Here is a 23,582-nt window from a genome sequence, read left to right as displayed (position 1 = left end):
ACAAGTAAGGATTCAGGGCTGAGTTACTTTGGCCAAAAGAGCCTCCCTGGAGCACACAGGAGATTCAAAAACAAAAACAAACTTTGATTTTTCTGTCGCTTTTCAGAAACGCATCAATGATATAAATCAAGGTGTTGGGTACAACTACTCTTAACAACTTCCTGGTAAACTCCCGAACTGAAAAAGAAAAACCTAGATAAAAGTTTCAACCCAAGGCCGAAAGCCTGTTTCACACAGAAGGTTTTTATTATTATCTTCTTAATGACATACATGGACTTGATTTAAATCTTTTTCCTCTGCTTACATAGCCAGATTCCATAACATCTCCTGAGCAGTAACTTGTCTTCCTTTCTTGATTATTTCTGACAATATTTTAAAATATTTTTAGCTCACCAGTGGCAAATATTTCTGCCCCTGCAGAAAGATCGGGGCTCATAGGCAGCAACTGCGTCCAGTAGCCCAGAAAACCAGAGAGAGGAGACTGGGGCAAGCTGATCACTGAACTGGCATTTCCATCTGACTCTAATTTCTTTGCTAGCTCCACAATTTTATCAGCACACAACTCATGCTCTGAATATAATCAGGAAAGAGGTGTGGATGGGGAGGGTAAGAGGCACCACACAACAAGTGCACAGACAGAGTTGGGTTTTACCTCTCAAATAGTTCTTCCAGATTCCAATCATAAATATAATGCAGGTTCCGGCTTTCACCATCTGAGCTAACGGCATATGCCACGAGCTGACTTACGTGACAGTCTCAGGGAAGAACAAACTTTCAGCAAGTAACATCCTCTGCAAAGTCTGAGCTGATGCTCTTCACGGTGCCAACGTATTTGGCCAATGTCAGAGCGATTTGGCTAAGTGGGCTCAATCAACTGCTTTCGGTCTATTGTGGTTCATAATCCCTATTCAGGATGGAGTGTGCTGCAGCCTAATGAACGCGGTAATGGAATCCTTGTGTATGTTTTTCCACAGCAGGGCACAGATTAGCATAAGTGTCATATTCTGTAGGCTTGCCCACTCTTATTTCTCAGGCGTTGCATACAGTGGGAATTTTTCAACTGGATAATAATAAGATGAATATGGCCTACATATGCAGAGCGAACACACCATTTTTAGAAAGTGATCTGTAATAAATCTCTCCTGGAGGTGCACTATGATAGATTGACTCTGCACTTTTGCTAAAAAATGTAATATTTTACACCAAGGATCCTGTAATCTGAGAAAGGAAGAATTAGATTGAATTTCATGCGGAGTTTTAAAGAATGCTGTCGTTTTCGACCATGGGGTTGAGGAGTACTTTATAGTTCTCCCGGTTTCCCATACTCATAGTGAGTTCAAAGCTCTATTTGCACGTCATGATTACTCAGAGCTGAGGTTTTGTTCTCAGAGATGCCAAATGGGAGGAAAAGATACTCTTGATGGGAACATTTCGTGGAGAGAAACAGGAGAGGGGGTGGAGTGATTGAAAAAGCCAACTCACTCACTTGTTTTACTTTGAGGATTAGACGCTAACTGGAAAGGCATTTTCTTCCTAGAGTCCTTAGAAAAGCATTCCTCAGTAATACAAGTGAGATTATTTAGAGGTTCCCTTAAGGTGGGAATTAGACCTCAGAGCACTCATACCATTTTGTATTTCTAGAAAACCATCATCATGCTTTCTGACTCTAAGCAATAAGGAATGGTCCCTGTGTCTGTGATGTCAGCAAAACTTAAGTAAAACTTATGATAAATGTCGAAGCCCCGCCACCCTCCACATCCCTTTCTGCTATCATTGCAAAGGCGGCTTATTTAGTCTGAATCATTGGCCTCATCAGGTCCTACGGATGAAATTCCATAGATTTTTTTTTTTTATTCCAATTGGTCTATGATTTGGCCCATACAGCCAATGGGCTAGGGAGAGAATGGCAGGTTAAGGGTGAGAGAACTCTCAGTGAACTTACCCCTCCTACCTCCTTAAAGAAAAGGATGTTGCTTCTAAGAGTCCCCAAATTTATGACTTTATTAAGGAAATAGAGTGTAGGCTCATCGCATGCACACCACCTAAGTGGCGGTTTAGTATGACTAATCAAAGAGGTTTTCCTGGCACCCAGTAAGTATCATCATTATATATAGGCCGGGATAGCAAAGCATGTCTTGATGCTTTAAAGCATGGCGGCAGGGGACCAGCCAGAGCCTATTAACCAGTCTAAGGCAAGTGCTGTCTCTCTCTCATATTTTAATCTCCTCCTTTCTGCTGTGTTAAAGAAATTATATCTGTGGCTGAAATAACATTTAGAAGCGAAATTGTTTGCCAAGTGAATGAGACAATCAAACCAGTCGTTTAGAGCTATGGAATTAAATATGAATCTCATTTACCTTTATTATCCATGCATTTCTCACTAATCTTCATAACTCAGACTATTTAAACTTCATTGAAAATGTAGCCAGTAATGGTGTGTCATTAATATGTGTTTGTAAAGATTCCAGCCTGAGCTGAGCAAATCGTAAGAAAGCCAGCCCATCTCCTTTTGGGTTTGGGAAGTGGAGAGAGACCAAACTGGAGGATCTAGGCTGCCCTGCTTCGATGTCTTCCAGGACAACCAAATTCCAGTTGCCAGCTTTCTTCCCAAGTGTCTCTTCCTTGCAGAAAGGTATCAGCAGAAAGAGGCTTTCCAGAAGAAAAATGCTCCAGCACCGGCCTCCGTGTTGACATATCTTTAAGTCAGCTTTCCAGCAACAAATGCCACCAAGCTAGTTAACTGAGACCACCGACGGCAGAAGGAATTCACATTGGAAATTTCACAGAGGCAGAATCCTCCTGGCCCCACCTCAAGCCCCTTTTAATCTCATCATCCAGCCCCTCGACTATGGTAGGAATAGACTGGGTGGCAAGTGTATTTAAGACTCCGATGAAAAGGGCTGTTAAGTCAACCTTGGTAACTTAACTGAAACAGTATATGTGTAAATCCATCAAAAATCCCTGGCCTTTTACAACTGCTATCCCAGTGGAAATCAGATCATAGGACAGTTTACAAGAGACCACGATTCATCTGGATAAAGACCCATGACAGCACAGCCCCAGATTATTTGAAATTTTAGTAACCTAAGCTTTAAAAATATTCTAAAAGCAAAATAACAAGGGGCAGATAATTGCCATGAGCTAATTACTTATGATATTTCATATATATAATCGGTGAACAATCTCTGTAAATGTCAGCTTGTGGCACTTTAGCAATCACTTGTAATTTTTATTGTTTAAAGAAATGTCAACATTTCCATTTTCTCCAACTTTAGTTAACCTGGGCCCTGCACATGGCTAAAAGGGCCACCAGAAGAGCACTTTACACTGTCCTTTTATAGTGTTTCATAGTTTCATAGCTAAGCCAGTCCCTGGTTGAGCCACAATTTTGCTACTTAAGAAAAAAAGCATAGAGTATGTGTAAGGCAATTTAAATATTAAAATTAAAGATGATAGATGCAGTCATGATTTTCCGAACAAGTAGATTTCATTTGTATTTCAATTTATCTTTTCATAAGCTTGGGAGAAAAATTCAGGAGATTGGGAAATTTGTTTGCTAGTTTATTCCTTTTACTTCTCCTCCCCAGCCACTTGGAAATAATTCCTGTGAACAAAGGAACTTCACTAGAAGACTCCTTAATGGTGTAGAGAAGAAAGAAGGTCAGAAGGTGATGGTCAGTGGAAACAAGACCAGAGCCAGGCGGATCCAAAGCCCACCACCACCACAACCCTGTAACCTCAGGACCACGACCCCGTAACCTCAAGACCACGACCCAGACCTCAGGCTGCTCGCTGCCTCCTGCCAGGGCTACACGCATCTCCTGAGGAGTCTCAGAATCCCATTTGCACTTCAGTGTGAATCAGATGGCTTCCCTCATCCATCCCCGAGCGTGGTTTCACCAGAGACAGTGGTACCTAAGTAAAGCGTGTTCCCAACTCCAGGAAGAGGCTTAGGAAGGTTGACACAGAGAGGCAGGGGCTGCACTTCCCAACTCTGGACTGCGGGTTAAGCAAGGCTGTGGCCAGGGTGGCATCTGAGAAGCGAGGGGCCTGGGGTAGGGAATCTGGACCCTCAGGGATAAAAGGGGGAGCCAATGGGAAGACAGAAGCAAAGGAGTCTGGAAAGAACATGGGCTGCAGTAGCAGCCTCTCTTAGCAGGGGAGAGGCAGGGCAACCTCGGTCCCCACAGAGGGGCAAGAGCAGAGCTCTGGGGAAACAGGCAACAGGACTGGCCCCTGGGCAGGGTTGTCTCTTTGCAGGGCCAGGATGGAGATCAAAATCCATGCTTTCCAGAGCCCATTCATCCAGCCCAGTTGACTCCACCCTCTTTTCCTTGACCTTGCCAATTTGGGGAACCTCATCATTGGTGTCTTCTCCATTAGTGGGTATTAAAAGTCCTGTAATCAGTCCAAATCTCATCCTTGGAATCAACAACTTTTTGGTTTGGCGCTTCAACAGATGAAAGGGGTGGCAGATGGGGGTGGTGTGAGAAGAGGAAAGATAAGAGAATGCAAAAAGGCTGTCAGTGAATGGAAGTGAAAAAAAGAAATTGATGTTTGTATGGGCAAATTCTCACCTACTGGCAATTCAATGGGGAAAAAAAAGAAAAGAAAAAGATTATCTGAGTAAAGGACGACATCAACACTTACTTGACTAAATCCAACCAAAAATAGAAATCTTATTGAGGGTTAAAGGGGAATAAATTGAAACGTGTGGACTCTAAGATTAATTTGGTACTATGTTTAGACTTGTTTTAGCATTCTAGATTTAAACTATACTCTATAAAAACTTTACACTTAAAAAAATCAAGTTTAGCTTCTAAAGAGAATTATGCATTTCTTTGGAAAGTTGAAAATAAATTCCTTAGCATTATTTTGTCTTTGCAAAGTGGGATATTTTTCCCCCTTTTGGAGCTCTGCATTGTATTTAGTGAAGCACAGATTTGAACAATTTTATTCAGGTCTGAACGAATAGAGGCACCACGAAAATACAAAATCCTCATGTCCCAGTTTGGTATGAATGCCAGAAGATGAAAATTCTTGAGAGGGCCGTCATTAAACCCCTAGTGAATGCTAACATTACATCCTTCTTCCAAAGCCTGTGAGGATAGAATGAGTCAGGGAAAGAAGGGCATTTAAATGAGTGATAGAAGGAATCAAAATTACTGATTAAGAAAGGCTCAGTAATTGAGGGGCAAGTGAGTTCTCAGAAACATATAGCCAGGAACCAGTGGTCAATGAGTCGTTTCTTATATTCCTGTTTACTTGGGCAAAGTATGGCACTTGGATCCTGGGTTTGGCTAGTGCAAAGTTTTAAAAGCAAACATATTTTCCATTTTAGACTTACATTCATCTTAAAACTTTTTTTCTTTAGTAATACATTGTATGCCTCTATTCTATTCTAGTAATACGTTTTAATCTTTTTATATCAGCATCTTTAGTCTTAAACTACTGTGCACCTTTTTGGACTGCAATTGAAACATGATTACTAATTTACAGAATCCTTGAAAGAAAATGTTAGTGAAGTTCCAGAGCTGGGAAAGAGGTATTTTAGCACACTAGAAGTGTTTTCAGGTCAATTTATAATTTTTGGAAAAATTTCTCCAGATTTTTAATTCATCAAGCATTGAACATAAATGGTGGCTCATTAAATGTATGTGTTGATTGAAAAACATTTTTTATAAAGCCATGATATGTTTGGTGTTTTTTCAACTCTTTTTCAACACAGTGATGATATATCTATCTCTTTGCATCTCTCTTATCCTAGAATGTTATCCTGGTTTCATTGTTATGTTGTTACCGCTGTGATAAGGAAGGGATACCAACCCTAGATTGTGTTCTCTGATTGTTCTACATGTGGTTTCGGTCAGGACAGGGCACCTTAAACTACAATAACAAATGACCCCCAATCTCTGTGGTTTGACACAACAGGTTTCTTTCTTTCTCATTCTGCATTTCCAGTATAGGTCAGTAGGGATGCGTAGCTCATTGTAATCACCCAGCAACCCAGACTAACAAAGACTCCATCTCAACACCTGCTTTGGGTCAAATTATGCACTGGTGCTTAAAGCTTTTCCCAGGAATTAACATATATCACTAGCATGCGTGTTTCATGAGCCAAAGCAAGTCATATGAACACCTAACTTCAAAAGGGCAGGAAAAGGAAATCCTTCCATTTACCTAAAAGGAAAACAAGATCATTTGTCTACAGTCTTAATATCTATCCCTCTTATCTCCCCAACTAGATGAGACTTTTCTGAAGGTCAGAGATCAAGTCATATTTCACTTGAAATTTGTGTAGTCCAGTGCTTCGCAGGATACATATTGTTCGTTAATTATTGAAATTTGAATAAAAATCATGTTAATTTTGAAGATCAAAGCACTGCAGTCTCCATATCAATCATTATATATTTCTAAAGTGCCTACTATGTGCAATAAGAGCTATAATTTACCAAGCCCCTAACATGTAGTGGATACTACACTAGTTGCTTTACACTTATTTTCTCTAATCTAGAACACAACTCTAGAATGGAATTTTTCTTCCTCCAGTTTAAGACACTGCATTACTGAGAGATTAACTCACTTGCCCAAACACACTCAAGAGGGTGGTAAAGGCAGAGTAAGAACCCATGTGTGTCAAACGTCTACTGCCCTGGGTTCCCCTGGTGGTGCAGTGGTTAAGAATCCGCCTGCCAGTCCAGGGGACATGGGTTCGATCCCTGGTCCGGGAAGATACCACATGCCGTGGAGCAACTAAGCCCGTGCGCCACCACTACTGAAGCCCGTGTGTCTAGAGCCGGAGAAAAGCCACCGCAATGAGAAGCCCACGCACTGCGACAAAGATTGGCCCCTGCTCGCTGCAACTAGAGAAAGCCTGCGCGCAGCAGTGAAAACCCAATGCAGCCAAAAATAAATAAATTAAATAAATAAATTTATTTAAAAAAAAAACACAACACATCTACAGCCCTGCTGGAGAAACAAATAACAATATTTTGCCACATAAGACATTTGTCATCTGAGTGATTTAGACAATAAGTGGTGTGTAATTCAGAGAAGAAGACTCTTGTAGTGTGGTGGGGTGACGGGGGTTGATCCTCGAAAGATGGGCAGAGACCAGAGAAGCAGATACCACAGAGGCATCAGGCTCGGGGGTAGACACGGAAAGTCACTGTTTCAGAACCCAGGTCTTATATCCAGCTCACTGAGTGCACCTAGCAGGCTCTCAGAGGAAAGGAGAACGCCAGCTTTTTTCTGTGCCTGGTCAAATATCTCCAGTCTGGATGCCGTGTGTCCCACCTTCTCTGACCGGGAGCCGGAGCCACGGGCAGCACCGGGGAAACCCCATTTGGATGTTGAGGTTTGTGGAGACTTCACCTGCCTGTGAAATAAACACTGCCTGTGAAATAAACGCCACCTGCTTTAGCGGGGGAGCTCAGGGGAAAACACCCTGCATGCCAGCGCCATTTCTGACCTCCGGCCGTTGCAGAGAAAGCCAGAGGACATAGGACACCACAACCAAGAAGACAAAGCAAATTCTCTCCCTTGTAATGGTTTCCCTTCTAATGAGCAGCGCCTCCTGGTTCACGATGGATGAGACAGGAGGGGCTGCAGCAGTAAGCTGGAGCTGTGGGTGGGAGAGACCCGTTTTTGCCCTGCAAAGTCATTACCAGGAGTTGGTCTCAGTACAACACCCCGTTTACACAGACCCATCCAAGGCTCCGGAGTCAATGCCCTTGTATCTAATTTGCATGACAATGGAAAGTTATTGATAAAATGGTCATCATCAAGTTTTCCCTTGAGAATGTCTTAGTTTGCGGCCAATTGAAACTAGATGCTCAGATTTGGCACCAACCTGGATCCTCCAAATAGCTTTGTGCTTCTAGGCTGCGTTCTCATCAGGGGAGAAAACCGCTGGCAGGAAAAGCGAAGGGTATCGTGAGTCCAGGGCCGTCCAGAGGCTGCCCTTTGAAGCCAGTTCCCACCACCACCTCCCTGGATGTGTCTCTGCCCCACTGGTCTCCTTTCATCTTGGTTCAAGTCTCAAAGAAAAGAAAATGTGACTTTCAAATATAGTTATGAAGAAAATGCAAGCTCATTAAGAGAAAGGAGAGGATGGGGAAACTGTTGACACTTACAGTCACCTGATCGCTCTCAGTTACTCAGGTTTAATTGTTTGGAGGGAAAGAAAGCAATTTAGAGAAAAAAAGAAAAAGAAAAAGGACAAAGCAAGCACCTGGCCATTCTTTGTTTTAGCAAGAAATTCCTTTATTTTTTATTTATTTATTTATTTTGATGCAGCTCCTATTTTTTTTTGAATTTTATATATTTTTTTATACAACAGGTTCTTATTAGTTATCTATTTTATACATATTAGTGTATATATGTCAATCCCAATCTCCCAATTCATCCCACCACCACCACCCCACATGCTTTCCCCCCTTGTTGTCCATACGTTTGTTCTCTACATCTGTGTCTCTATTTCTGCCCTGCAGACCAGTTCATCTGTACCATTTTTCTAGATTCCACATATATGTGTTAATATACGATATTTGTTTTTCTCTTTCTGACTTATTTCACTGTATGACAGTCTCTAGGTCCATCTGCATCTCTACAAATGACCCCATTTTGTTCCTTTTTATGGCTGACTAATATTCCATTGTGTATATGTACCACATCTTCTTTATCCATTCGTCTGTCAATGGGCATTTAGGTTGCTTCCATGACCTGGCGATTGTAAACAGTGCTGCAATGAACATTGGGGTGGAGATTCGTTTATTGTGATGCAAACCAATTTCACTCGGATTGTACTTTTCAAAATTACGGGTGCTTTAAGCTCTCTGACGATGATTTTCAACCTGTCTGACATTCTGTTTACAACACATCCAGGGGAGCTTTGTCATAGCTGACCTGAAAACCCCAACTTTGCTAGAACATGTGCCTTTCCAACAGGGTTTTGTTACTCTAGGCACCAGAAAGTGTCACTTATCACACTTCCTCCATGAAGCCCGCTTCAGAGGCAGAACAGCAGGAGTACCTCCCCTCCCCCACCCCCAGTTCTTTCACATTCATCTCTTTCTCCCCAACATAAGGCTTCTTGAGGACAAGGACAGCACAGCTGTGTCCATGGTGGGCTCATCATCAGCCAGGAATAAGACCTTGTGTCAGGGCTGTTTTATAGATCTAAGGGGTGATGGTACACCATGGCTCCGAGAGAGGTTTAATTAAGCCCATCCACTCACCCCTCTTGCTGGACCAATCCTTGCAAAAGATTCCATTTTAACAGGAACCAATAAATGTCAAGCCCATCAATCACATCAAGATTTAAAAACATATCCCACCAAACTCAATACAGACCGCTGACAGTTATATGCATAAACAACTCAGTAGTGAAATTCCCTCCACCTATTCACCATCAAGCACTAAAATTGACTTCCAGAAATTCCTAAAAAAACATTTTCCCTTAGCAGTCCACCCTCATTAACCTCACCTCCTCTCCCTTCCCTTTTTTCTCTAAGCCCCAAGTTACTTTGCATATTTTGGCATTATTCTTTGTTATTGTTCTCTAGTCATTTCATGGCATTAAGTGAGATGATCTGTATTAAATGCTGTGTAAACCACAATGTGCTCTCTGAAGGCATGTGACTTTTATTATTGAGCCTTGAATTAAGAGTATGCCATCTATTTCTTCATTATCTGCTGGCATTAAACAGTGCCCTAACAGAGCAGGATTACAGTAAAACACTCCTGTTCTAATTAGCCAGCCATGGAATCGAGGGAAAGCCAGCATACAAATGACCTAAGGGCTCCAGCAGCCCGACCTGGGGGTAAATTTGTTGATGTGGTTTAGAGAGAAGTCTTTGGAGTCTGCCAAGCGGGGTACAAATTCTGGAGCTACCCCTTCCTGCTTATAAACTTAGACAAGCTAATTAATATTTGTAAACCTCAGTTTGCGCCTCTGTAAAATTGGAGCAATAACAATATCTACCTCATGGAAACTACTACCTAGGAATTTTATGAGGAACAGATGCACTAACCTCTCTCTGTAAAGCACTCAGTAAAGGACCCGGTAAACAGTAGGCACTCAGAAATGAAATCACAACTCTTCCCATCAACATGAGAGAAAAATGTCACATGCTGCAGGTGTCCCAGTGGGTACTCTGGAAATTTTTATATCCCCAGTCACCTCGGCTGGAAGCTAAGGAAAATTACAAATATGCCTTTGGACCTCTGAGGCAAGCAGGAAATAAACCCCTATCTGCACATCTAAGGCAAGATAAGTCTTTCATACTGCTCTCCAAACCAGGTATTAAGGACTCTGCCCTCATATGGCAAAATAGGTACAGAAGAAAGACCAGAACACTATCTGTTAAAATATTCATGAGGGCGTATCTCTGAGTAAAGGAATTATAGGAGTACTCGTCCAGGTTCTAAACTGCAAGCGACAGAAACCTTCCCTGCCTCACTTAAGCAGAAAAAGAATTTACTGCATGAATATTGGGGAACCCGTGGGAGCATTGGAGAATCTAGAGGACAGGCCTGGGAAACAGGCAGACACAAGGGAAGGAAGCCCTCTGCAGCCAGGACCACAACCAAGTCACCCCACAGGGTCCACAGGGTGAGAACCCTACCACTTCTGTCATCTTACCCTAGAGGTCCCAGCGGGCACCGTGGCCACTGCCAACACTGGACAGACGCCGCACCCCATCACTGAGGGCTCTGGAGATCAGACGTGATGCTCTTGCCACCGAGATGAACTCCCCACTCTGCTTCTGTGTCCGTCCGTCCAGATTCAAACCAAAAGGGTACATGCCACGCCCTCGCTTGACTCCTGAAAAGACTCACACTTTGGGGAATCTTCCCAGAGCAGGAGCTTCAAAAGCTGGGCAGACAAAAGAATGGCAAATGTTTTCTACAATACAAGTGATTCTTAGGGTTCTTTTCCTCTCTATTTTCTACAATGTATATCTACATATAGGCATTACTTTTGTACTCACACACCATAATAGATGTACTTTGTTTTTCAAGTTACAGCTTCTATTTTTAAGATATTTTAAAATCTTTCCATACATCATGCAAAACCCATGGAGTTCTTAAAGGATAAAGGAGAAATAGTCAAAGGAACAGCTGAGAGCCCAGTGCGTGGGGCACCAGGGGTGTATGTATATTTGGATTTTAAGATGTAGCGAGAACCAAATGATCAAGAGACCAAATTGAAAAACTATGTTTGACACCTTTTTTCCTTCCCCTGCTCTGAGAGCAAGGGGATATCTAATTGCTTCTGTTTCCTCCAATAATAATCCCATAAATAACAAAAAGGCCTAGTGTGGCTCGATTCCCTCAGTATCAGATAACTATCTCGACTGTTTATGCAGTCGATGCATTAATTTTAGCTTGGGTTGGCTCTTTATTTCTTTGAAAGGGGCCTCGGACAAATCCTCTTTGAGCTTTGCATTGAGCTCGGCTTTGCAGCCAAAATAAATTAGTAAAGTCTAGAACTTTGTTTTCAGAGTTTGTCAAGTTCTTTCCAGTGAAATCTTTCCTCCTGTTCCAGATGTGGCGGTTTTCTTGACTTCAGCTTCTATTTTCCTGGCACATGAAAATGCCAACATCTCCTTCGGGAGACTTTGTGGAGAGCCAGAGGAAGGTGGACACAGCTCATCTGCTCAGACACGATTCCGATGCGTGATTTAATACAGGTACTGCTTTGGCACCTCGGGCTGAATCATAATATAGATACATTAACTTCTCAGCATCCTTTCTTCTGATAACAGCCCTTCCGTAAACTTGGTTTATTTTATGTTCTGCATGGGCAGAGTGAGGCGAAGAATTGGGGCAAATTGGGAATTATTCTATTACAATCAAAATATCCAAATTATTGGACAAATGTTCATTTGAGGCTTGAGCTATTCAAGGAATGGTCTCAATTTTCCACTTCTCTGTGTGTAACACAGACAAAAGCACAGGCACAGCCAACGAGACCAGAACCAACTCAGCCAACCCCGAGTGATATGTTTTAGCTACAAAATTGGTTTGCGGTATGTAACAAGAGACAATCTTACTGCATCAAAATATGGCCACTATGTTCTTACATTAATATGATCAGTTAAACAAGAGTGTATAAATAAATTTGGATTTCTTTACACTCCCGTTAAAATTTCAGAGGCAATATTATCTTCCACTGGGACATACACAAAGTGTAACTTGAGAAGAAGTAAATTATTGAGCAAATGTCTTTGAAGTCTGGCTTTTTCCTGTTTAATATTCCATAGCTTTTAAATGTGGTTTATTGTACATGTATTTTATAAGTTTATATAAATATGTATATATAAATAGATACATATGTCTGTCTTTGACTTTCATAGATTTTTTTTTTTAATGAACTGTCCTTGCTTTGATATCCTAAATATACATTATTTTTATCATTGAGCTAGAATATTAGTTTTTATCTTCTTCGAGGTTTGAGGATTGTGTTTTGGAGAACACCACCTGCAAGCCTTTTAGGAGGTGCCATCGGTACCCTTTCTGACATTTTAATAAATAGGAGAATCAATGCTGCCCACCAAATTGTCTGAAGCCAACACTTACATCATCCAAAATGAGTGAGTCAGGCTTTAGTCTTTGAAACCATAACTTGACTGCCTTCTTTGTGCCTCAGTTTCTGTATCTGTACTATGAGGAGGGTAGACTCAATGATTGCAAAGTTGTCTTTCAGTTACAAGCTTCTACCTTTGGAATTTCTCTGAGTTTTAGTTTCTTCTTCTGTGAAAGAAGCAAGATAATTCCACATATAAGTGATACCGTACAATATTTGTCTTTCTCTGGCTTATTTCACTTAGGATAATGCCCTCCAGCTTCATCCATGTTATTGCAAATGATAGGGTTTCCTTCTTTCTCAGGGCTGAATAATATTCCACTGCATATTTATACCACATCTTCTTTATTCATTCATCCATTGATGGATAAATACTGCATGGTATCACTTACAGGTATAATCTTAAAAAAAAAAGTCAAACTCATAGAAACGGAGAGTAGAAAAGTGGTTGCCAGGGCTCAGGGAAATAGAGAGAGGTTGGTACAGGGGTACAAACTTTCAGCTATAAGATGAATGAGGTCTGAGGATGTTTACTAATGTAAAACATGGTGACTATAGTTGGTGACACTGTATTATATAATTGAAAATTGCTAAAAGAGTAAAGCTTAACTGTTCTTACCAAAAAAAAAAAAAAAAAAAAGAAAGGACAAATACGTGAGGTGATGGATTTGTTAATTAACTAGATGGGGGGAATCATTTCACAATGAATACATTTATCAAATCACCACAATATATACTGTAAATATCATAGAATCTTGTCAATTATACTTCAACAAGGTTGAAATTAAAATAAATTAATTTTTTTAAAAAGTTAAAAGAAAAGAAAGCTGAACTATGTGGAGTTTTTTAGTTTCTTTTTAATTATTGTGAAGGTAACATACGCTTGTTTTTAAAACTCAAACGGCACAATATTTCATGAAACAAAATGGTAGTTTCCCCTCATTTCTCTTATTTTATCCACCTCTCCAACCTATGCCCTAGAGGTAACCACTGTTCAAATTTCTTTGATCATTCCAGACATTTCTAGGCATATTAAAACATTTATATTGTACTTTAAAATGCAAACGGAATTATATAGTGCATTTCTGACTTATTTCTTTTTGAAATAAAATATGAGGAACACCTTGCCTTGACAATACATAAAAGCACACCTCCTTTTTATCAGCTGTATAGTGTTCCATTTAATGGTTGCAAAATTTATTTAACACATCTTCTATTGAAAATATTTAAGTTGTTGCTCTGGTACAAATATCTGTGTCCTCCCCAAATTCGTATGTTGAAAACCTAATGCCCAAGGTGATGGTATTAGGAACTGGGGTCTTTTGCATGTGATTAGGTCATAAGGGAGTTCTCATGAATGAGATTAATGCTCTTTTACCAAAAAAAAAAAAAAAAAAAAAGAAAGAAAGAAAAAAGGCCTCAGAGAACTAGCTAGCGTAGTGCCTTCTGCCATGTGAGGACACAATAAGTCTGTGACCCAGAAAGGGGCCCTCACTTGACCAGGCTGGCACCCTGATCTCGGACTTCCAGATTCTAGAACTATGAGTTTATAAGCCACCCATTCTGTGGTATTTGTTATAGCAGCCTGAACGGACTAAAAGAATAGTTTATCTATTTTTTACTTGAAACAGATGATTTTTTTTTCATTTTTAATTTTTTTAATTTATGCTTTTATTTATTTTTAAATTAATTTTATTGGCATATAGTTGATTTACAATGTTGTATTAGTTTCTGCTGTACAGCAAAGTGAATCAGTTATACATATACATATATCCACTCTTTTTTAGATTCTATTCCCGTATAAGTCATTACAGAGTATTGAGTAAAGTTCCCTGTGCTATACAGTAGGTTCTTATTAGTTATCTCTTTTATACATACTAGTGTGTATATGTCAATTACAATCTCCCAGTTGCTCCCTCCCCCACCCCCACCCCTTTCCCTCTTGGTATCCATAAGTGTGCTTTCTACTTGAAATAGATGATTTCTAAGATTCCTTTCAGTGTTAAGATTGTATAGTCACACACCTATTGATAGGTTTCTTGCATTTCCTACATTCACTCAACAAATATTTATGAGGACATATCATGTGGCAGGAACTACTTTTCACAACTCCAAATGAATGAATTATGAACAAGTGATTTGAACATGCTGTGTTCAGTGCATTTCCCATATGCAAGCAGCCTCAAGTTCCAATGGATGCCTTCTTAGCATAGCCAGAACAGGAAACAATGGATAAGAAGGAGTAACCAGAAGTCACAACTACCCTTGGTCTACCCTGGATGGGTGGGCAAGTATTATTTTCTTGAAGAAATTTGCAGAGGATCTTCTGTAATCTTCCATCTAATGTCTAAACATCTAAATTTGCTCCACCCAAATAGTCCAAAATCTTAATTTTTGCCACTGGGCCTACTTGCTGAAAAGTAAATTCTACAAGGTAGTGCTATTTGTTTTCAAAGAGCTTGTCTTTTAGATTATTTATTTTATTCTTCTCAACACACCAGTAGTAGGTGATATTGCCATTGAGATATTATCATTAATTGCCATTGGGATATTATCATTAATAAGAATAAGATATTCTTAATTCTTAACTCAAATTATTAAGGAGAGTGAGACATATCTATTACAGATTTGTTGCTTCCTATGTAGCAGTACCAAGTGCTTTACAAACATTTTCTCTAGTCCTTAGAACTCTCCTGTAAGATCGATAACAATGTTCCCATTGAAAAGAGTAGGAGAAGTAGGGAAGTATTCCTCCAGTATTCCTCCACAGACCATTTTCCCCTCCCTAAGTTGTACCAGTGTCACTTGGAGTATGCTAAACACAAGCTTTCTGTAAAACCCTAGCTGGAGATTTAAAAAAGGAAACCAGAGGGCTTTAGATAAGGGAGAGAACTCAGAAAAGATCCCTGGTTAGAGTAATATTTAATATACTTTGAAAACTATTAAACCATCAACAACTACCCCCATCCAACCTCAAGCCTCTGTAACACCCTTGGGTTGAGATATTCTCATCGTTGCTTCAGTTTGTGATTTGAAATCTTGGTCTTCAGGTGGCTGGTTTTCCGTGTAGCTTTGTTTTACATTCACTGAGCAACTCTGCTATAGGAAGTAAAGATTTTCCCTCTACCAACCCAATTATACAACAGCATTGCACACTCTGCTGTAAATGCATCTCCCTACGTGCCAGTCAACACTTAATTATCCGCATGAGGATTATCTGTGTCAGAATTGTCTCCTGCTAATTTTTAATCCCCAAATGAATTTCTCTTGCTGCCCAGGGTGGCCTTTCCTGCCAGCCATGAGTGTCTGTCCAGAAAGTGACGCTGATATTGACAATAACTTGCATAGGATCTAACTAAAGGATGTGAATCTGCTGCCAAAAAATTTGAAAAATTAAAAACATGATACCTCCTGAGGCCAAACAACAGATGATTCGGGGATTATCTGTTGCGTTGGATTTTCGACACTACCACGCCCTCCCTCTGGCATGTAGAATTGAACACTGGCTGCCCAACATTCAGTGACTGTTTTTAGAGTGAAACTATTGATGAGCAAGACTGTTGTCATAGCACATGTCAAACTTGGTAATTATCATATTGTCTTACAAGTTCTACAGCTGCTCTTCTACAGTTCATTTGTCTCTAGCACTTGGGAAATAATTGCTTTCAGTCAGGAGTTTACAAGAGCAAAACCAACTATTTGGGTCCAAATGATTAGATACTCTGCATTTTCTAGGTAATCAAATCATGACTCGAAGGGAATTTTAGGTCTTCTAAAGCCATACCCAGCTACTCTTTTATGAGCTCATTATGTAATGACTGGAACCAGATCCTTCAATGCTAAATTGCTCCAACCCCCTCCATAAGAGAATGTTCTGGTAAAGACAAAAATCATCTGAACAGTGTCAGCCCAAATTCTCCAGATTGGGGCCCTTGCTTTTTCTACAGGCAAAAAAAACATAAATTGTTCTAGCTCAAGAAGAAATTCTCAGGTACTCGAGAGTGCTAAATACCTCATAGATCCATCGTGCAAAGACATGCCTTGCAATAGCGCCAGGGCTTCTTAACAAAAGAGAGAGGTTTTGGTCCTTGTGAAAGAAGCACATAACCCACAGCAACCAGGAAACGCCAGGTTTCATTGATATCTCTTATGCAATCTTTAGGCCAAATACAAAGTTTGTACTCTGCTCCATAGTGTTCAGGTTAACTTGAAATTGCTTTTTCTCTTAAAATGTTGAGTTAAATTGATGCCCTCAGGGGATTCACAGCATTTATCCTATAGTTACCCATACCACCTAGTAAACAACATCATTTACCACCTAGGGGTCTGAAGACCCGAAGTTATGAAACACAGCTCTTAAAAAAATACTCTTTTCTAATGATGCAGTTTCAGATATCAATTTAGGCAGCAAGGGGGATATTGCTAGGCCTCAAGATGCACACTGACCCGGATGCCAGCATTCTGATTTCCTGGTTCTTGGCTGTAAGAGAGGCAAGATTTCTGATTGTTCCTTTCACTGAAGACTGTCCAGGGGACCACAAGTATCCAGGATGCATTTGGACCTGATCTGAGGGTCAGAAGACATCTCTAAACCAAAGTGGTTTCACATCATCTGATCTGTCTCAAGCAGAGAATTTTGGAGTATTGAGTTGTCCTAAAAATTATTTAATTCACCCTTTCTTCTTATAGATATAACCTAAGCCGCAAAGAAGTGATAGCTGCCCAAGGCAATAGCATTAACCTGTGGCAGAACTAGGACCAGACCCACACTTTGTATTAACTCAAGGGAAAAAGAAAATGGGTGAAACCCTGATTCTGACCCTCTGGTAGGTGTAGTCCAGGATCGTCAGACTCTTCTTATTTGTCTGCTCCTTGTGGTAGAGTCGGGCCAGAACCTGTATCCCCTGGCCTATCTGCCAACCCAACCAAGCATCATAAGACTAGGGTTCAAAACATTCAGACAAATGAGGGGCAGGCGATTCCTAGCAGTGACCCCAGAATTACCCCCATTTCTCCAAGCCCTTACTGCAGATGGTTGTTTACAGATTAAATATGATTTTTAGGTCACCTAAACCTCAGTGGAGTTCCTTCCAAGTGTTTTACTTGTCATATATAATACCATTGTCTGCTCAAACCTTTCTTTCTTTTCCTGTCCCTCTAGAAGACTTAACTGGACCCATGGATCCAGCAAATGTTTGGTGTCTTCCCCAGGCAAATGTCTCCCAGAGATCTACATCCAGACCAAATCCCCACATGTGCTCCTAGAATCACATTTCTAAGTACTACCTGAATGTCTCCCTTGAACTTTGAGCATGACACATCTCCATCCTGGCTCTTCTACTCAAGTCAGCTCCTTCTCCTGACTTGCTCTTTCTCTAAATAACTATTCCATCACCTACCCAGGACAAAGAAAACCAAGGTCTTGTCACGTCCAGTTTTTGACACCAGCAGTCAGCATTCTGCCTGACACATACTAGGTACTCGATAAATATTTGTTAACTAAATGAACACATACATTTATATGCGCACACACATACACACTAGTTGATGAGAAAATTTTAAAGATGTAATAGAAGAAGGAATTAAAGATACTTGGAAGTTTTAACAACCAATCCATCATTTTAATTGAATACCTAATACTCAATATTAAGCATCTCCTATGCATCTAGGAGATGGTCAGATCTACAGGAACTGAAGGAGCAGGGTAAGATGTGATCTCTGCATCTAAGAATCTAGTTGGGGAGAGAAAACTATACACTTGAAAAAACCCTGATCCGTACAAACCATCATGTGCCGAAGGGCTAAGTCTTGTGGTACAGAAACCCCATATGGGAACAATAAGTGTTCATAAACTATAGAAGAAGATTCCATGGGTGATGTGAGAATTTGGGGAATGGACGGGTTAAGACTGAGAAGAATGAAGTAGGAAGGTTTTCCCAAAAAGGAACTATGGAGAAAAGCAGGATTCAAAAGGCACACAGGCATGGGCGACATGTGGGGAGAGGTTTCCAGAAGTGAAGAAACAAGCTAAATAAGTCCATCTCAGCTCTAAGTCACCTTGTTGGCAGTATGATAGGATAAACCTCCTTGAACAAGATAACCAGCCTGTTTGGAGGACATTTGGGGAAATCTGATCATCTCTATAACAAGTAAATATATAATGGCTTCTTTATTTAAAAAAAAAAAAGTGTGCCTAGCTAAACTCTCATCATAATCCCTCACTATAAAACTCTGTAAAATCCTTCTATAAAGAAAAAATATAGACTGTAGACATCTTGGTTCCTGCAGCTAATACCAGGCATTTGAGGCATTTTGGGGTGTGCATGATGTTTTGGGATAACCTGAAAATATTGTGTCAATGTGTCAAGTGTCATCATGGGGACTTGAATGTTAGAGCATCAGAAAGGGGTGATTTTACTCTAAAAATTAATTTTATACCATTTGCAAAAAAAAGCAAAAAGGGTTTCTGTTGTTTCTATTGTCCCTAACATCAAACATAATAAAGTAAACCAAACTGCTGGTATTCTTAATAAACTTGCAAGAAGGATTTATTTTCTCTTGGAAGTATAAAAAATGGAATGTAAGTGGGCTTCCCTGGTGGCGCAGTGGTTGAGAATCTGCCTGCCAATGCAGGGGACGCGGGTTCGAGCCCTGGTCTGGGAAGATCCCACATGCCACAGAGCAACTAGGCCCGTGAGCCACAATTACTGAGCCTGCGCGTCTGGAGCCTGTGCTCCGCAACAAGAGAGGCCGCGATAGTGAGAGGCCCACGCACCGCGATGAAGAGTGGCCCCAGCTTGCCACAACTAGAGAAAGCCCTCACACAGAAATGAAGACCCAACACAGACAAAAATAAATAAATAAATAAATAAAACTTAAAAAAAAAAAAGGAATGTAAGTTACATGGATCAGTGGGAAGAGGTTATGATGTGATTGGTTCAATTGCATGTTTCCCTTGTGTGTATTTTTCCACATCACATTTAATTGAGGGAGAACATTGACATTAAAAACAATTATTCTTCCAGTTTCCCCATTTGTTATTTTGGAACATTTTATGTTTTCCCCAGCCACTCCCTCTTTGTCTTAGCCATCAGGGCTTCCATTCAATTGGTTCAGTCTCTGAACGAAGCCCAGCCCATCTGGGCTGGATTAGTTACGATGCATGTTTGGGTGCTGAACTAGACCTAGTGGCTTAGACAAGAGAGAAGTTTGTCTCATTTCATGGCTGACTTGGCATCATCACAGTGTTGAAAACTCAGGGACTCTCTCTATTGCAGTTCTGCCATCCCCAGGTGTCAACATTGACGCAGTGCCATCATCCTTTCAGTAGGACATGGAGTGACTTACTGTCATTAGGTGCTCTAGGTGCTCACAGAAGCAATGGAGTTCTAGCCTGGGCTCACGTGATGTGGTGAGGTGGCTTGTTAGATGGTGGGAAGAGGTGTGAGGAGAGAAGCCATGCCCCTTCCTTATAATATGATTAAGAAATGACACACATCATTTCTGTGCATATCCAATTGGTCATGATGTCACACTTAGCTGCAAGGGAGGCTGGGAAATATAGGGTTTAGCTGGATGGCCATGTTTCCCCTAAAAATCTTACCATCATGGAATTTGATGATCAGGGGAAATGACTTTCTTAGAAGACATGGAGAGATTATTTTCCTAAATATCTAATTATATACTTCTCTGTTTAAGGTGGACAAATATATATTATCACAAGATAAAATAAAATAAAGCTGAAAAGGAAAACAATGAGTCAAAAGCAAAATGTGGTTTCAAAATATCATTAATATACCCCAAAGACTTACCAAACCATGCTCTTTCCTAGGGAGAAAGCTTGAGTCTGGCATTCAGCGAGCCCCGGGGAAGTGAGGGCTTGAAAGAGATGGTTGTTTTCTGGGGTGTAGAGTTGAGAGCAAGGAGAAAAATGACTAATGGAAGAGGGGCCTTCTGTGAAAAAGGGCATGGCTGATGGACTCAGGGGTCTGATACCCAGGATATTCAGGAGTCTGGTATCCAGGTTAAGTTTTCCTTTCTTGTTTTGTAACTCCTTTAAGAAATCTTCAGTACATGAGGAATGAAAGGTGGGAGATGTTTATGTTTTTGAGGCAATAAATGGAAATAATTATTAGTGGGGCAGTTATGACCGGGGACAAGACTGGAGCAGTGGCTCCGATGGAACGATGGCATGCAATAGCCGGGAGACTGTAACACCCTTTGGAAAAGCCTAGAATTATTTGGGAGAGAACTTTTTTCAAGTTATGCAGGATGGAAGACTGGGATTTTGTTACTTATATATAAAGTAACAGAAGATGGAGTTGGGGGGAAGTCATACTACATAAAACACAGTAACCACTATTATACACTTATAGACACTTACTAGACATAGACCACATACTTGGCGTCACCCCCGGGCAGTGCTGCCCGTCTTTTTCTCTCTCTCTCATCACCCTGTGCTCTGATTGCTTTATGCTCCGGTGAGAGCTGAGACTGATCTAAAGCCACAGAAGCCTCCTCTTCTGAAATCCATATACAGTGGATGCTGCAGCGTCCCATCTAGGTATCCTTCACCGGGAGCTACATCCATCCCCCAGCTGCCCTCTTCTGTGGAGAATTGTGGATGAATTGGAGCCATCTCCCCTGGGAGGTATTCCTTCTCCACGCCAGCCACCAGTACATGACTGGCATAGCAGTGCCAAATACCAGGCCCCTTGCCTCAAGATAGAACCTATTATGTAGGGCAATTCATCCTCCAGAGCTGCCCATGGGATCACCCTGAAGATAGTCTCCAGCTGAGACCCTATCCTTGCTTTATTCTCTTCTTCTGGTCTTTCTTGCTTCACACTCCTTCTCCTAAGAGCATTTTCCCACTAAAATCACTTGCCCAAGAATCTCCGCCACACATTCTGCTTCTGGGGAACCCGTGTTAAGACACGTAGAATATGGGACACAGCAGGAAGAGAATGGATTATGGGCAGGGTCTGGAGGGGAGATGCAGGAGAAACCATGAAGCTTGTAAGTAAGTGGCAGGTGATAAGGGCAAGTCAGGGTCCAGATAGGGATGAGGAGGGCTGGCACTAGGGCTGCAAGACAGTGGGCGCAGTGAGCGGAGAAGGAAGGCACATATGAAGCTGGCAGCGAGAGGCACCACGTCAGCAAAGCTATTTCCTCTGCGACCAGGACCTCCTCTGGGGACACACCCTGCCCAGAGCCGGTAGGTGTTGTGTTCTTAGCTCCCAGCAGAACCAGACATTTCAGGGACTATTCCTGCTTGAACTTGCCCGTTCTGTCACGGTAAGAGGAGGCCTCCAGCTGATCCATTTGTTAATCCCCTGGATTAAGTTCACATAAAGAGTGAAAACACCACTAGGGGAGAATTCCTACAGCTTCCTGCTGGCAAACAAGATTTGCCTGCAGCTAATGGGCATGCCCAGCTCTGACAGCTACTATAAACCCTGGGTAGGGTTTGGAAGAAAAGGTGAGGGGGAGCAAAAAGAGAAGGGAGAAAGACCATGAGAAGGGAGTGGAGAGGGGAAAGGCAGGGGATATGGCAGCAGGAGAGGGGTATCTCCCTTCTACAGCAGGTTCTGGATTGCATTTTCTGCACCGAAGAGGGAAGGAGACTGTTTTTTGGTCTTGATCTTTTAGCACCATTGGCAGAGGATACAGAGGAAATTCTAAGCCCTCTTGGTACTATTTTGGGCAGAAGTGGTTTAAGGAAGAAGGGGGTGTCTTCTTGCCATCTCTTTACTTCTTGGGTAATTATTCTCCGTGCCCTTGAGATATAAAGAAAAAAATGGGGAAAAATAATCACTTTTCTTAAGTTAAAACTCTAGTCAGGAGTCATCCATGGTTTTGGTATACATTAATGTATCTCTCCATGAGCTTTTGAAAATGATCTCAAACTCAGGACGGAAATGCTGAGGGAGGTTTGCATCAGGTGCCTTACTGTTTGGAGGTGAGAGAACGTTAGTGACTTTTGGAAACTGCTGGAGCTTTAGTATGCTTTATTGAAAGTTCAAACCAAGTAAAATGCATTAGGTGGTTAGGATTCATTTAACAACTATTTATTGAGCATCTCCTATGAATCAGGTATTGTGCTGGGTGCTAGCAGCATGGAAGTATGTGACCCCATCCCCAATAGTTCGAAGCCAGAAATCTAGACCAAACTTTTCATTTTCTAGACAAAGAAAGGTTATCCAAATAATTGTGACTTTGGGAAAGACTTTGTCAAATTGAGACTTTAATCAAGGACATCGACATCTTTCTAAGTTATATTCAGACCAATCTCACTTACTGGTCTTTTCTTCCCTGCTTATGTGATGGGTAGTGGATGAATATAGACTCTCAGGTCAGCCTGGCTCTAATACTGTTTGCTTGAGCTTGCACAATGTATTTGTTTCTCTAAGCCTGGGTTACCAAATCTTTTTTAAAAAATTAATTTCCATTTTCTTTTATTTATTGAAGTATAGTTGATTTACAATATTATATTAGTTTCGGGTGTACAGCATAGTGATTTGGTATTTTTGTAAATTATCCTCTATTATAGCTTGTTACAAGGTAATGTCTACAATTCCCTTTGCTGTATCCTTGTTGCTTATCTATTTTACATATAGTAGTTTGTATGTGTTAATCCCATACACCTAGTTGGTCCCTCCCTACATCCCTCTCCCCTTTGGTAACAACAAGTTTATTTCTATATCTGTGAGTCTGTTTCTATTTTGCCTATACATTCATTTGTATTATTTTTTAGACTCCACATATAAGTGATATCATATAGTATTTGTCTTTGTCTGACTTACTTCGCTAAGCATAATATTCTCTAGGTCCATCCATGTTGCTGCAAATGGCAGAATTTCATTCTTTTTATGGCTGAGTAATATTCCATTATATATATCACACCTTCTTAATCCATTCATCTGTCGATGGGCACTTGGGTTGTTTCCATATCTTGGCTATTGTAAATAGTGCATGTATCTTTTTGAAT

Source organism: Balaenoptera ricei, chromosome 13 (assembly GCF_028023285.1).
Source record: "Balaenoptera ricei isolate mBalRic1 chromosome 13, mBalRic1.hap2, whole genome shotgun sequence".
In the NCBI taxonomy this organism is placed as follows: Eukaryota; Metazoa; Chordata; class Mammalia; order Artiodactyla; family Balaenopteridae; genus Balaenoptera; species Balaenoptera ricei.
The sequence above is the reverse complement of the archived record's forward strand: the minus strand, read 5'-3'. Positions refer to the sequence as shown.